This window comes from Otolemur garnettii, unplaced genomic scaffold, assembly GCF_000181295.1.
Source record: "Otolemur garnettii isolate 467f Iridium unplaced genomic scaffold, OtoGar3 scaffold00012, whole genome shotgun sequence".
In the NCBI taxonomy this organism is placed as follows: Eukaryota; Metazoa; Chordata; class Mammalia; order Primates; family Galagidae; genus Otolemur; species Otolemur garnettii.
Window position 1 is genome coordinate 29,072,356 of NW_003852407.1, and position 16,509 is coordinate 29,088,864.

At 43.7% G+C, this 16,509-nt stretch overlaps 1 pseudogene; it reads left to right on the top strand.

Annotated features, from left to right (window-relative positions):
• LOC100963904 overlaps nucleotides 1-4,406 on the top strand; it is a 119,878-nt pseudogene extending 115,472 nt beyond the window's left edge.
• Nucleotides 4,407-16,509: the final 12,103 nt, after the last annotated feature.

Consider the following 16,509-nt stretch of genomic DNA (forward strand, 5'->3'; position numbering starts at 1 on the left):
GGAGGACAACCCAGGATCTGTGTCACATGCATATCCACAGGTGTCCTGAGCTCTAACTCTCATGAGATTAATGCACATGACAGACGGGACCCAAAGGTCTTGTGAAAATGTGAGAGAGCCTTACCCTTCACAGAACTGAGCAACATATCCAGAATCCAAAGCCAACAGACCTCTTTGTATCCCCACTGGCAGTGTTATCATCCTCAGGTGGGAACTGCAAGACTGAGGACGTTTGAAAGGTGCCCTCCACTCCCTTCCTCCTCCCTGCCTGGTTCCCAGAGCTCAGCTGTAATGAGAAGCACCTGTCCATCTGCAGCCCATTCACCAGCTGAGCTGTCTGCCTGGGGCTTTGCATCCTGTCTGCCCTCTTTCAAAGCCCCAACATGTGTCTCATCTAGTGTGGGTAGGATGTTCACTTCATGCAGTGAGTCCACAGTGTGTAACTCTACGTAATAAAAGATCCAATAGCAGGCTGGGTGGCAGGTTCGAACAGCCAACGGCCTATAAATTTTTTCCAGCTTTCTTAGCTTTGGATGGATGAGGATGCCTTCACTATCACCACGTCCACAGACACGGGGCAACATATATAGAATCCAACTATTTTAAATTATTTGTCCCATCAATAAACACAAATTGAGCAGATACCTGTTGTATGTAAATTTATTTATGTATTAATCATATAACCTATCATATATAATACTGATCTTTTATATAAACACATTTATATAAGACATGTTTATATTTATATAAGTAAATACATACATCACATATATACATAAATAAAATATATTGAAAAAGAAGATATACATAATATAAATAGAATTGATAAAATCTCCACCCATACACACACCCATGAATCCTCTTGCATAACCCCTGAGAAGCTCAATCCCCAGTGTGGAAGCCATTGGCTGGAGAATAAGAAAGACGTGGAAACAAATCATTTGAGTGCGGGATGACACGTACTGCCCTTGGGATGTTGAAAGAACACAGTAAGGGGGTGGAAAGGCCTACTGGGGAGGAGAAGGAAGGCTACGCAGAGGTGGTGATCTCTGGGCGAGGCTTGAAGGATGAGCAGGACTCTTGCAAGACTTGGGGACAAAGGACACTTTTCAGGCAAAGAAAACAGTCTTTTCTAAAGCATGTTGGTGCAAAAGAAAATAACATACTCAGACAGCCAGAGGCAAATTGATGTGATTTAAGCACAGCGTATAGTTGGTTTAAAAAAAAGAGTTATGGGGAGTTAAAAGAGTGGGTTCCAGTTTATATGGTATAGAGGAAACCCAGGGAACAAGATAAACATGAACCCTGAAATGATTTGCTGACCTTTAGATATTAGAAAGATTACACTGTTGCCAACAAGAAAGTTCTAAATGAAGTCTTAGAAAATCAAATTAAACAAGTGTATTACATAGGTTATTATGTCTAAATAGCAAATTAAACAAGTGTATTACATGGGTTATTATGTCTAAATAGCATCTATTCTAAGATTACCCAGCTGGTTAATTATTATTAGCACATGAATAATATGCTAGTTATTATGTTTAATAATTATTAGCATAGAATGTTGTAAAAATTAAATGAGTTGATCAAAATAAAGTACTTAGGATAGTGCCTGGCATGTAGTAATTTCTTATATTGATTCTTTTTTTATTGTGGTAAAATAAACATAATATGAAATTTGCCACTGTAACCACTTTTAAGTGTATAGTTCAGTAGCATTAAGTAGATTCACATTGTGTGACCATCACCACCTCCAGAACTTTCTTATCATCTATAACTGAAACTTCCTACTCATCAAACAGTAACTGTCCATATTCCCTCCCCTCAGCCCCTCGTAACCTCTGTTCTACTTTCTGTCTCTATGAACCTGCCTGTTCTAGGTATCTCAAATAAATGATATAACCATGGAACCAGCTCAAACTGGGCCTACTCTGCTGATAATAAAATGTTGAATTACTCTGTAGGTAACACAGAGCCAAAAACTGCAAGTCTTCCCACCCAGGCAGTGTGCAATAGAAAAAGCCTTGACCAGCTCGGCTGGTCAGTGGTTAGGGCACTGGTCACATGCACCAGGGCTGGTGGATTCAAACCCGGCCCCGGCCAGCTAAACAACAATGACAACTGCAACAAAAAAATAGCCAGGCATTGTGACAGGTGTGGGTAGTCCCAGCTACTTGGGAGGCTGAGGCAAGAGAATCGCTTAAGCCCAAGAGTTTGAGGTTGCTGTGAGCTGCGATGCCATAGCACTCTACCAAGGGTGACATAGTGAGACTCTGTCTCAAAAAAAAAAAAAGAGAAAGCCTTGACCTCTAATAACATCCAGAACCAGGAAGATCAGGACATGACGGAAACCTGAATTACTGGAGCTCTTTCCAAAGCAAGGGGTCTGCCCAGAAGCTTCAGGGCTAAAATCCAGCTCAACATACCTTACCGTAAATGGTCAAATTTAAAGCCCTCCAAGCAGACCCTGCCAATCAGAATTCTTAAATCCTTTCCCTTGCCCTTTGAACTCATAAACTTGCCCCAGACTCTGAATCAAAGAGATAGATTTGAGCCTGCCTCCTGTTTTCTGGCTCCTGGCTACCAATGTTGCAATAAAGCTTTTATTTGCTGAAAAGCTAGTGCCATAAGATGGGCTTCTGTGCACATCAGGCAGTGAGACTATTTGCTTGATAGCAATGGAATCGTATGATATTTGTCTTTTTGTGATTGTCTATTTCACTTACCATAATGTTTCAAGATGCATCCATGTATCAAATCTATCAGAATTTCATTCCTTTTTAAGGCTAAATAATATTCCATTGCATGGGGCCAGGTGCAACAGCTAACACCTACAATCCTAACACCCTGGAAGGCCAAAGTGGGTGGATTGCCTGAGCTCAGGACTTTGAGACCAGCCTGAGCAAGGGCCAGAACCATCTGTACTAATAAAAGAAAAACTAGCCAATTGTAGTGGTAGGCGCTTGTAGTCCCAGGTACACAGGAGACTGAGGCAAGAGGATTGCTCCAACCCAGGAGTTTGAGGTTGCTGGGAGGTAGACTGATGCCACAGCACTCTAGCCTGGGCAACAGAGCGAAACAGTCTCCAAAAATAAATGTTCCACTGCATGTATGTCACGCTCTGTGGTCTCCATCCATTCATGGGTTGGTGGACACTTGCATTGTTCTTACCTTTTGGCTACTGTGAATAGTGCTTCTTATGGATCTGGATGTAAAAATACCTCTTTAAATCCCTGGCTTCAATTATTTGGGGTATATGCTTAGATTGCTGCATCATGTAGTAATTCTATGTTTAATTTTTTCTGGGAAAATAGCATTTTCTACAGTGGCTGCACCATTTTACGTTTCCATCAGCAATGCACAAGTGTTCCAATTTTTTACATCCTCACCAACACTTGTTATTTTCTGGTTGTTTTTTTCTTTTTTTTAATATGTAATAGTCATCTAATGGATACAAAGTGGTATCTGTTTGGGTTTTGATTTGCATTTCTTTGTCGATCCTACATTAATTCCTAACTATGATTACATAAATAATTGAAAAGAGTTAAAATTGGCCTCTGGAACAGAGAATTGAGAGAAAGGGGTTTAAGAAATTCCAGTTATCGAGCAGGGGTGGTGGCCTTGCACCCGCTGTGCAGGGAAGTAACCTGGGGCCTCCACAACCTGCGTGCGCGGGGCTCTGAGGTGCTCATGGGTCCCTAACTAAGTGTCTGCAGGGGCAGGAGCCCGGAGCGGACACCAGCACCTGCCAGCACCAGCTGTCACCTTCCAGGCAGAGGAGAATAAGAACGTCACCGCGGGGAAGGGGATACAGCTTCCAGTAAATGTGATTGATGGAATGAAGGAATCTCTCCAAGAGATTCAGCCGTATTCTGGTGCTCATGGTGCCTCAGTTTCCCACGAAGAATTGAAAAAAAGAGTAGCTGAGGACCTGGCGCTGGGGCAAACCAGGAAGGAAGCTGAAGCTCAGAAGTGACTAAAGCAAAGCAAAGGCCTGGACCGAGAGAGGGCAGCCGCCTTGGAGGAGTTGCCAGGGCCATCCTTCACGAGAGGACATCAAGCCAGGGAAATCCCCAGAGAGGACGCAGCTGGGAGAGAAAGACCCAGAGTTAAAGAAGCAGGATGCGTTCTCCAAAGAGCAGCTGGCGAGACCGCAGGAGAGGCGCTCGGAGTTCTCCGAAGTCACCACTGAGCAGTATCAGAAAGCCCCTGAGAAAGTGGAAGCGAAGTTCCAGCCGTATGAGACTCAGCCGGTCTGTGCGGATCTGCAGACCAAATTCTTCAGTGTTACGGGCGGAACACCCCAGATCCTCCGGGGCTCCACTCTGGCCAGCCAGTGCGCCAGGCAGGCTGGGGTGCCGGCCGCCCAGTGGAGGACCAGGAAAATGGCCAGTGTGCATGCTTGAGAACGGAGGACAAAAACTCTGAGAGCACACAAAACAACATTAATTCCAGAGGGGGAACTTTTTTTTTCCCCTAGGAAGATAATAACCCGTTCAAGAAGACCACTAAGGAGAACACCACGAACAATACGCGCTGAAGAACAGATCGGACAGAATCGTGCCATATTTTGAACAGCGACAATTTGAGAAGCTGCAGCCCAGGTCAGGGATTACCCATCAAAGGACACTCCTCAGCATTAGTGAACCCCTCTATAGTGAGAAAAGAGGGGTTAAAAGAGAAAGGCAGCCCTCTCCACCTCTTGTACCTTCTACTCAACTTCTGCTGACCATCAAGTGTTCCTCTTCTAACCCAGCCCCATCATTTGACCACCCTCTACTCCAACAGAGCAGGGTGGGCTGCTGAATGAATTGGAGTGGAGAGAGAAGACAGCCCCAAACACAAAGATCTGGGCAGTAAGGCTGCCAGGTAGAACTGTCTAGGCTGTGAGGCTGTGGCATGTTGGTTTTCTTTTTCTTTTCTCCTTTGATGATGTAAGAGCTATTTCATTTTAACTTCTTATGGTGAGCATGGGAGTGAGAAAACAAAAGGAGAGAAACTGTACCTCTTTTACTGGAATAATGTTTATGATTACACGTGAAATAAGATATTTCTATCAATGTAAAGGCAACCTTGGCTTATATAACCTCTATCGTGAACGCTGACATCTTTACTTCCCTTCAGTATCAATAATAAATATATTTCCAGACAAAAAAAAGAAATCCCAGTTGTCTGCCTGCATTTTAACTAAAAGCTGGATTACAGTCTTAAGATACATTTTTTCTGTGTAAGATTAAGTAATTTGTACAGAGCCTCTCAAATTCAAATTAAGACACAAGAGGGAAGATCACAGGTAGAACAAAGCCAGGATCTGAACCTAGACCGGCTGATCTAGAACCTGCATGTTTGGCTGCCTAAGCAAACAAGAAGGAAACAGAAACTGTCCTTGATCTGCTTATCTGCAGTTTGAATTCTGTGTTCAAGGTCGGGCATGGTGGTTCATGCCTGTAAATCCTAACACTCTGGGAGGCCAAGGCGGTGGATCACCTGAGCTCACCAATTCAAGACCAGCCTGAGCTAGAGAAAGACTCTGCTTCTAAAAATAGCTGGACACTGTAGTGGGCACCTGTAACCTAGCTACTCAGGAGGCTGAGGCAAGAGTGTGGCTTGAGCCAAAGAGTTTGAGGTTGCTGTGAGCTATGACTCCAGCATTCTACCCAAGGTGACAAAGTAAGATTCTGTCTCAAAAAAAAACGTAAAATAAATTCTGTGTTGAAGAGTGAAGAGGGACTGAGCGCAATAGCTCACGCCTGTAATCCTAGCACTCTGGGAGGCTGAAGCAGGTGGACTGTTTGAGCTCACAGGTTTGAGATAAGCCTGAGCCAGAGCAAGACTCCATCTCTAAAAATAGCTGGGCGTTGTGGTGGGCGCCTATAGTCCCAGTTACTTGGGAGGCTGAGGCAAGAGAATTTCGTAAGCCCGAGAGTTAGAGGTTGCTGTGAGCTATGACTCCACAGCATTCTATCAAAGTTGACAAAGTGAGACTGTGTCTCAAAAAACAAAAATAAAAAAAGTAGAAAGATATCAGAGATGTCAGTCTCTAGCCCTGAGGGTTAGTCAGAGTTGGGTTTAGACACAATGGCTAATCAGGAACCACTAAGGTTCTCAGTAAGAAACAGATATGGTGAAAACAACGTTGGGGGAGGCAGCCCACCTGCCCCAGCCTGCAGTCACAGGAGATGACAGCTTTTAAGACTGGAGTCAGGGTGGCGCCTGTGGCTCAGAGGAGTAGGGCGCCGGCCCCCTATGCTGGAGGTGGTGGGTTCAAACCCAGCCCTGGCCAAAAACTGCAAAAAAAAAAATTAAATAAATAAAAAAAGACTGGAGTCAGACATCCCTGAGTTCTCATCTCAGCACTGACATCAATCACAACCTTACCCAGTTCACTTACCTTGTCTAAGCCTGGGCTTCCTCATGCACAGGCACAATGACCATGATACCTGCTTCATAAGATGTACATGACAATTAAACAAGATATTATATAGAGCTGCTTAGCATTATACTCAGCATATTGAAAGCATGCATTCACCCAGCTATTCACTCACTCACAAGTACCTTCTGAACACCTACTGTGTGCCAAGCCCTGTGCCAAGCACTGATAGGACGTCTAAACAACACAGACATGATCCATCAGGGAATTTAGTCTACAAGGTGGAATCAGACAGTAAATCTGTAGAAATATAAGCCTGTTACAAAGTGAAGATCTGTGGAGGGAAAGCACAGGGTGCAATGAGAGGAAGAGAGGGAACATATTTGGGGCCAGGGCAGATGAAGAGGTTCCAGGTAGAGCAGAAACCAGCAGAGGGGCCCCAGAGGAGGCTGCAGAGCCAGGAGAGTGCCGGTGGGGGGTCTGCCAACCAAGAGCTGCCAATGGTGCAGAGACCGCACAGTGGATGTGGCTAGGCAGCTATCAAAGAGGACCCAGACAAAAGCAGTTTCATGGGTTACTATTATTTTTGACATGGAATTAGAGGTGATAGTTCAGAGGAAGTGTAGATGCTCCACAAAGCTGGCAGGAGCAAGGGGACGGCCCCTTACAGAGGGAGCAGGCTCTGTGAGCTGACCCTCATTCAGCCCTGCTCACTCCCACATCCTCCACCCCTGTGACTGCCCAGCCAGGGCTGTGAAAAATGCACCTGAGTCTGCATAGACAGAGAAGTCTTCATGCTGACATATCAGTCAAATGGTTGGGGAACCAAGAGTCTGTGCCCTGAGTTTCACACAGAAGGAGTACAGTGATAGGTGTTTCCCTCCAACCCTGGGACCCTCTCCAAGACCCCGTCTGGGCAAAGTCCCACTGGTTCTCACTGTTTGAAACCACTGCTTCTTCATCAGCCCCCTCTGGAAACATTTCCACAAAGTGATTTCCTTGGTCCTCCATCCTGGGAGTGTGAAGATGCCTCAGAATTCTGCTGCCTTAAAAAGACCAGACTGTGCGCCCAAGGGCAAAACTCCTGTGTGCAGAATCACAGGTGCCCAAAGAGACCCAGCCACTCCAGAAACATCTGTTCCCTCCCTTGGAAAGCTACCCTTCAGCCCAGCCAAAACACCTTGATGGTTTGGGAGAAACATGCTGACGGGAGGCAGAGCCCAGGAGAAGGGGAGGAAGGCCAGGGGCCCCTGCAGACAGGGACTTATCTGAGATCCCCCCAGGCAATTAGCTCTGGGACAACACTGTCCTTGTGGGTGTCAGCTGAGTGCCAGACTCCCCTGTGCAGGTCAGCTGGAATAATGAATGAGCTGACACCTTGAGCTGGGGTGACAGCTCTCCAGGAGGAAGTAGGGGAGGGCAGAGAGCCCTCGGGAGAGAGGCTGCATCCCATAGTAAGGACCAAGGGAGACAGGCAACTTGTCAAAGAACTACTGGCACCACAGAGCATGGACAGCCAGAGAAGGCCTCCAAGGTTGGAAGAGGGAGGTTAGAGGGAGGCCGGGATGAGGCCTGCCACAAATTCAGACTGGACAAGCTGGCACTCCTGCCCATCCCCTCTGGACACTGGCCCTATTATCCATGAGCAACTTGGCAGTTACTCTAAAGTGACAAATTTGGCACATCCTCCAAGGCCTTTCCTGGTCAGATCAGGTGACCGTTTCCCTGAGACGTTTAGAGAAAGAAAGGATTAGCTGGCATCCTCCTCCCCCTTGGAGGCAGGTGAGAGTAAATCCATTGAACTGACCAGCCACTGCCACTTTACAAATAAAACATCCGCTATAAATGCTGCCTTTGTTAATGCAGGCAGCTTTCCTGCTCGTGAGGTTAGATTAGCAATTTGTCCTTTGTCAGAGGATTAGCAGAGCCTCCTCATTTTAATGTTTATTTATCAATTTGCATCTTCTAGCAGTTTCGACCCAGCTCCAAGGCCCCAAATCCCCCAGGTCCCTACTGCTCATTTTACTTCCTCTGCCAAGGACCTAGAAAAGCTGGATTAGAGCAGGCCCAACACGAGACACCGGCAAACCCTCCCCAGCTGTTATTCTGCTCCAGTTCAAGCTCTTTGGCTCACTTCTGGCTGCAGAACAGAAATTATAGCCCTAGCAGAGGGGAGAAAAGATGATTCTCTCAGAAAAAGGGACCCCTGCTCACCTGTAAACAAAACTCTGCTCTCATTGGATATTGGTGGAAGAAATAGAATCCTAGTTTTGATGCCAATCTATCCTTGGGTGGGTGGACAGGTCTCACCAAGCCTGGGGGTTTCCTGTTGATTTTGACAGAGTTGTGGTAGGTCTGCAAGGGGTGGAGATGACCTTGCCAAGCTGACAATATGCTGGGCAGGGTTCTCTAGAGTCACAGACCCCTGGTTATCAAAAGAAAATTATGTATTAAGGACCTTATACGGGACTCTTTACAGGGAGAGCAGCTCCATCCCAACACCCTCTCACCTAGGATATTTTGGCCTTTAAGGCTTTAGCGTATTCCTTTGCTTTAAAAAATAAAATGAAATCATTTTTTTTAAAAGCTCTGCTCTGCAATGTATGCACATCGATCATAGCACATGTCCTGCTCAGGCAGCAGATACTGGTCTTGGGGAGGCGGTGTGAGTGTTAGGGTCAGAGGCACATGAGAACTCTCTCCCCTCCTCTCTCAACTTTGCTGTCAATCTAAAACTGCTCTAAAATATAAAGTCTGTCTTTAAAACAAGGTTTTCTCTTCTTTTTTTTAAGCCACAAAATTAGTTGTTCAAATGAAAGCTTATTTGAATCCAAATTGTGTGAAATATAGTGAGCAAATGCTTCTCCCACATTGCTCCCCCTGCCCTGGCGAGGCATCTCAGAGCAGTGCCCTTGTTCTGCAGGATACAGTTCAAAACTTCTGGATTAAAGGGGATCTACAGGTTTTCCTCCAGCTCTAGCTCCAAGTTGGGCTATTCCTTCACCTGTCCATTCTCCCTCCATGCCTGCGTCCCACCAGATATCAATCCTGTCTTCCTTTCTAAATCCTTTTTGGCATTTTCTAAGTATCTCCAGACAATCTGGAAAGATTTTCACAACTTTCATCACGTCACCTCTCCATGCCTTGGTAAGACATTCAAAGTCCTCCCCAACTGGGCCTCAATTTAATATTTCAGCTTTACCCCTCACCAAACCCTTAGCAAACCTTTCACCTCCTGCTCAGCTTAACCATGCTCTGTCCATAAGCACGAATGCTAAACACTTACCTCCCCTGTCATTGCTCACACCAAGAATGACACTGTCCACTTGCAGCCAACTCCAGATCACTTCAGCCTTTAAAGTTCAACCCACAGCGTCTTCCAATTTTGCTGATCCCTGGTATCTTCCACAACCACGGTGTGTGCTGATGATGGCTCAAGGTGCACCACATGTGTGGTGTTGGACGGGGCTCCGTGAGCTGCATTCCTCCTGTGCAGCCTGAGCTGACGGAATATCCCTCCAGCTCAGTTTGCACTTGCTTCTACCAGGTCCTCCAGGAGTAACATCATTGATATACTATTTTGGCATTAATGAATTGACTTTGGGGGCTCTTAGATCACACAGGTAGTTTCAATTTAAACCTCAAACTCATGTACAAGACACATTGTTACGGATTTTCACAAACACATCTTATTCCACCCAGATCCCAGGGCAGGGCGGGTGCCCTTGTTGCCTTACTTTCCTCAGGGATCAGTCTGCCCTCCTCAATTCCGTCCTTCATTGAGAGTGTGGCCCCGTGAATATGCAGTGTATACAAGTCTCAGACCCCCTGCATTCCTTGGGTATTACAAGCTATGCTTCCAGGTTAGAGAGACCGCCAATCCCCTCAGCCCCCAAACAGCCCTGCCATCAGCTCAAATGTGTATCACTTTGTTCTTCAGTTTCCTCTCCACCTTTGGGACATTGGGCATTTCCTGAACATTTTTAGAAGTTCAGTTATACAATTTAATATATTTCTGTTATATTTTATCCAGAACTTTCAACTTGGTTTTGTAGTAAGAGAGGGAGAAAATTGAGGGTATTAGGTTTGCAATATTTGGGTGGTTGTTTTTTCAACTAGAGCAAAAACTCCCATGTACAGTCTTTGCATTATATGCATGCAAGGTCTGACAGTTAAGTTCATGAACTTGCCACCATGCGCTTACATTGGCAGCACTGTATAAACAACTCAGTAAGGTTTCTTAACCTTGGCAGATCAGCATCTCACAGTTGTGTTTGTGTTGGTGAGGGGCAGCGTCTTGCTGAGTGGTGCTCACTATCAGAGTTGTGTGTTTTTATATCCCACCTTTATATCCCATTCACAAATTTCTTGTTAAACTTGGCAAGAATGGAAATGAAATAAGGGACATTTTAGTCCAAATTTATGGGGATGGGACCATGAAGAAAATGGCAGTGTACAAATGGGTTAAACGTTTTTCTGAGGGGAAAGAAACCATCACTTGGGAAGAAAGGTCGGGGTGGCCATTAACAAGCAGAACCAATGAAAATATTGAGGAAAATTGCCAAACTGAGCATCAAAATTATCAGCTACAAGAAGCATAGCAGACCAAGAAAACATCAATAGAGAAACAGGAAAATCTTAACTAAAATTCTTGGCCAACAACTCATGGCTCTTGCATTACAACAACACACCAGCTCACACAGCAGTGTCTATGAGGGAATTTTTAGCCAATAAACAAATAACTATATTGGAAGACCCTCCCTCCTCACCTGCACTGATCCCCAATGACTTTTTTCTTTACCTGAAGATTAAGGAAATATCGAAAGGAAGACATTTTTATGACATTCAGGACATGAAGGATAATGCAACAATAGCTTTGATAGCCATTCCAGAAAAAGAGTTCCAAAATTGCTTTAAAAGGTGGACCAGGCACTGGCACACAGCTTCCCCAGGGGAGCACTTAGAAGGTGACCACAGCGATATTCAGCAATGAGGTATGTAGCACTTTTTCTAGGATGAGTTCATGAAGCTAATTGTCAGACCTCATAACACCTAAAACTGCCAAATACACATCAAATGATTAACAAACATTTGACAAATGGATGCCATTTGTTCTAGAGCTTTCATATAAAGATGGCACTGCTTTAGTCAGACGGCTCAATCTTGACTCCGTTACTAACTCTCTCTATGAGTTATGTCCCTGAAACTCAGTTTTCTCATACACAAATGAAGGAAATCCCTGTACAAAGATGAATAAGTGTTTAATTCATCTAGTATAGCTTTTGGCTAGCACTTGCTTACCATAATTAGAGGCTGGAGGACACAACACTAAATGTTTCCTACTTACTGATAACGGCTAAGTCTGATACATAAAAAAATCCTTCTGTTATGTATTGTAAAAGTCTTGTTGACATTTGTGGTTATAGACTGGGACCAGAGAAGCTAACACTTCCTGAGTTGCTACTTCAAGCTTTCCCGTGTGTTTTTTAATTCCTCCAAACCTGACAAATTAAGTGTTATTCTTTCTTCTCAGAGAACTTCAGAGACGTTAAATGACTTTCTAAGCTTGCCCAGTAAATACTAAGTCTATCCAACCTATATCAGGTACCACAAGCTAATTAGATTATAGATATAGGGATCAGATATGCCTGTAGCCTCAAAATCTAGACAATTTGATCAACTGGTCACAGAAGCAATTGGAAATAAAGACTAAAGTAAGCCAGGCATGGTGGCTCATGCCGGTAATCCTAGCTCTCTGGGAGGCCAAGGCAGGAGGATCTTTTGAGCTCAGGAGTTCCAGATCAGCCTGAACAAGAGCAAGATTGTGTCAGAAGACAGAGGGGTGGGGAGGAGGAGGAGAAAAGTATAACCACCAAGGCTTTTTGCTGTGAAAAGTTTCCCCCACTCCTGTGTAGCCTGAGGAATCCACCATCCTGAAGACTTCAAAAGCTGTGATTGAGATAGTTGCCTCAGCTTTCTTTCACTCCAAGACGCTGACAAGATATTTTTGCCAACCATAATGGGAGAAAAGAGGTCACAGAAGAAGAGAAAAAAAACAGGGTCTCTTCATTTCTCTCCAAATCCAGAATAAGAAGAAAGTTAGCTATAAGAACTATAGTTATGTGCCATATTTGTGATTAGCCACAGTAATATGAGGAGATGTATTAGCAAAGTGGTTAAGAGCAAGGCTTCAGATACAAGCAGCCCTGGCTATGAATCCTGGTTATACTACTCACTAGTGGAATGACTTGAATTCCTCAGCCTTGGTGTCCTTATCTATAAGTGGGTATAAGGATACTCATAAGGTTGTTGTAAAGATTTAAACAAAATAACTGTGCAAGATATTCTTACTAGTGCCCGAAATTCAGTATGCATTCCATAAATGGTAAATATACTACCAATAACAATAATAATAAGATGACATAGGAAGTTTTAAGAACTTTGTGTGCATTGATTCACTTCTAATTCCTGACAACCCTATGAAATAGAGACTATTATCCCTGTTCTACAGATGAAACATGAAGGCACAGAGAGGTTAGGCACCTTGCCCCAGGTCACACGACTACTAAGCAGCAGAAGTAGAATGTGAACCCAGAGGGCTTCCTGCAGTGTCCCGCCAGGCTATACTGCTTCTCAATTCTCTTGTTGCCATTGTTGTTGTCAATGCCACTATGGTACAAAACCAGGAGGGTGGGCAGAGACAGATACAGACAGGCAAAATACACACACACACACACACACACCCCATTAGTGGGAGCGAACATCCCAAAACACCCAGCCAAGCCTCACAGAGAGGTTAAATCCTCTTGAGGCCTATCTGCCCACATGGATGCTCTAAACAAGATGCAACAGGCTCCAAGCCCCAGGCAGACTATGAAACAGTCCCCAAGCATTGTAAGCAAATGCACAAGCTCGGGGCATATGGTGCTAAGTATTATATTGGGCATCATGGGAGGTCTTCAAAGAAATAGAACTAGAAGCTTGAACCTTAGAGGGGAAACATGGCACCTACCAAGAAAAGTTAGTGCTTGGAGAAAACTTGGTGACAAAGGTGGATGAAGCTACTCCTGGCAGGGAGCAGAGAGCATCCAGGTGGGCACTTGGTGGGCTCCTCTCGAGCTGCCATCTCACTGGCTTAGCTGAAAAAAACTTTAGATCGCATTGTGCCCCATGAAGGCAGCAGCTGCAGGATTGATTACCCGTGACCTGTCCTGGGTCAGTTTAATCAGCTGGTGAGAAATAAACTAAATTTCTCTCTTCCTTAAGAACATCACTGGGAAACACTGGGTGAAAGGTTGGCTTAGAAATAGTGAGGGTTCTGGCCTTAGAATTTTTTGACAAGATGGATTCAGGAAAAATAAATTAATCTGTGCAGCAGGGTCAGTGTGGAATTGTGCAAGAATGCTGGCCTTCACAGCAGGAAGAGAAAGGGCTCCGCGAGGTTCCAACGAGGTCTTAGGGCTTCAGGAAATGCTGCATCTTGGCCTCTGCCCCTCCCCACCTCCCTCTGCCACATCACTAAAGCAGAGCGTTGGGAAGGAGACCTCTCTGCTTTCTCTTCCCTGTTGCTTGGGACAGTGGACACTCTTGTTTTTACTCGCACAGAGATATTTTGATCTTATTTTCATGCAGAAAGAATTAAGATTGGTGACACTTTCTTTCAGTAAAACTGAATCCAGATGAATCTTTGGAAATTCTTAAATTCGGCTCAGAGAAAACGGATTAACATTCTATTTGATTCAAGCAAGAAAATTAAGATCAATAATAATAATAATAGTAATCATAATAGTTTAGAATTCAAGAACTAGCCCCCTTCTCTCTTTTTTTTTTTTTTATTGTTGGGGATTCATTGAGGATACAAGAAACCGGGTTACACTGATTGCATTTGTTAGGTAAAGTCCCTCGTACAGAAGTGTCTTGCCCCCAAAAGGTGCGGCACACACCAAGACCTCACACCCCTTCCCTCCTTCCCTCTTTCTGCTCTTCCTTTCCCCACCAATCCCTCCTTCTTTCTCACTCTGCTCTCCCCTTCTCCCACCCCCACCATGTCATTAATTATCATTAATTGTTCTCATATCAAAATTGAGTACATAGGATTCATGCTTCTCCATTCTTGCGATGCTTTACTAAGAATAATGTGTTCCACTTCCATCCATGTTAATACAAAGGCTGTAATGTCTCCTTTTTTTAGTGGCTGAATAGTATTCCATGGTATACATATACCACAGCTTGTTAATCCATTCCTGGGTTGGTGGGCATTTAAGCTGTTTCCACACTTTGGTGATTATAAATTGAACTGCAGTAAATAGTCTAGTGCAAGTGTCCTTATGATAAAAGGATTTTTTTCCTTCTGGGTAGATGCCCAGTAATGGGATTGCAGGATCAAATGGGAGGTCTAGCTTGCATTCTTTGAGGGTTCTCCATACTGCCTTCCAAAAAAGTTGTATTAGTTTGCAGTCCCACCAGCAGTGTAAAAATGTTCCCTTCTCTCCACATCCATGCCAGCATATGCAGTTTTGAGATTTTGTGATGTGGGCCATTCTTACTGGGGTTAGATGGTATCTCAGGGTGGTTTTGATTTGCATTTTTCTAATAATTAGGGATGATGAGCATTTTTTCATATGTTTGTTAGCCATTCGTCTGTCTTCTTTAGAGAAGGTTCTATTCATGTCTCTTGCCCATTGATACATGGGATTGTTAGTTTTTTTCACGTGGATTAATTTGAGTTCTCTATAGATCCTAGATATCAAGCTTTTGTCTGATTCAAAATATGCAAATATCTTTTCCCATTGTGTAGGTTGTCTATTTGCTTTGGTTGTTGTCTCCTTAGCTGTACAGAAGCTTTTCAGTTTAATTAAGTCCCATTTGTTTATTTCTGTTGTTGTTGCAATTGCAGTCTTCTTCATGAAGTCTTTCCCCAGGCCAATATCTTGCAGTGTTTTTCCTATGCTTTCTTTGAGGATTTTTATTGTTTCATGCCTTAAATTTAAGTCCTTTATCTATCTTGAATCAATTTTTGTGAGTGGAGAAAGGTGTGGGTCCAGTTTCAGTCTTTTACATGTGGATATCCAGTTCTCCCAGCACCATTTATGGAATAGGGAGTCTTTCCCCCAAGGTATGTTCTTATTTGGTTTATGGAAGATTAAGTGGTTGTAAGATGTTAGTTTCATTTCCTGGTTTTCTATTCGATTCCAAATGTCTATGTCTCTATTTTTGTGCCAATACCATGCTGTCTTAACCACTATGGCTTTGTAGTACAGCTTAAGATCTGGTATGGTGATGCCCCTGGCTTTGTTTTTATTACTAAGAACTGCCTTAGCTATACAGGACTTTTTCAGGTTCCATACAAAATGCAGTATTATTTTTTCCAAGTCTTGAAAGTACAATGTTGGTATATTAGTAGGAATGGCATTGAATCTGTAGATTGCTTTGGGAAGTATAGACATTTTACCAATGTTGATTCTCCCCAGCCATGAGCATGGTATGTTCTTCCATTTGTTAATATCCTCTGCTACTTCCTTTCTTAGGATTTCATAATTTTCTTTATAGAAGTCCTTCACCTCTTTTGTTAGGTATATTCATAGGTATTTCATTTTCTTTGAAGCTACGATGAAGTGAGTTGTGTCCTTAATTAGCCTCTCATCTTGACTCTTATTGGTGTATACAAAGGCAAGTGACTCATGGACACTGATTTCATATCCTGAGACGTTATTGTATTTTTTGATGACTTCCAGGAGTCTTGTGGTTGAGTCTTTGGGGTTCCCTAAGTATAAGATCATATCATCAGCAAAGAGGGAGAGTTTGACCTCCTTGGCTCCCATTTGGATGCCCTTTATTTCCTTGTCTTGCTTAATTGTATTGGCAAGAACTTCCAACACTATGTTGAATAGTAATGGTGACAGAGGACAACCTTGTCTGGCTCCAATTCTAAGAGGAAAAGCATTCAGTAAAATATTAGCTGTGGGTTTGTCATAGATAGCTTCGATCAGTTTAAGAAATGTGCCAACTATGCCTATACTCTTCAGTGTGCTAATTAGGAAAGGATGCTGGATTTTATTGAATGCTTTTTCTGCATCTATTGAGAGGATCATATAGTCTTTGTTTCTGCTTCTATTAACGTGGATAATAGTGGATTTGAC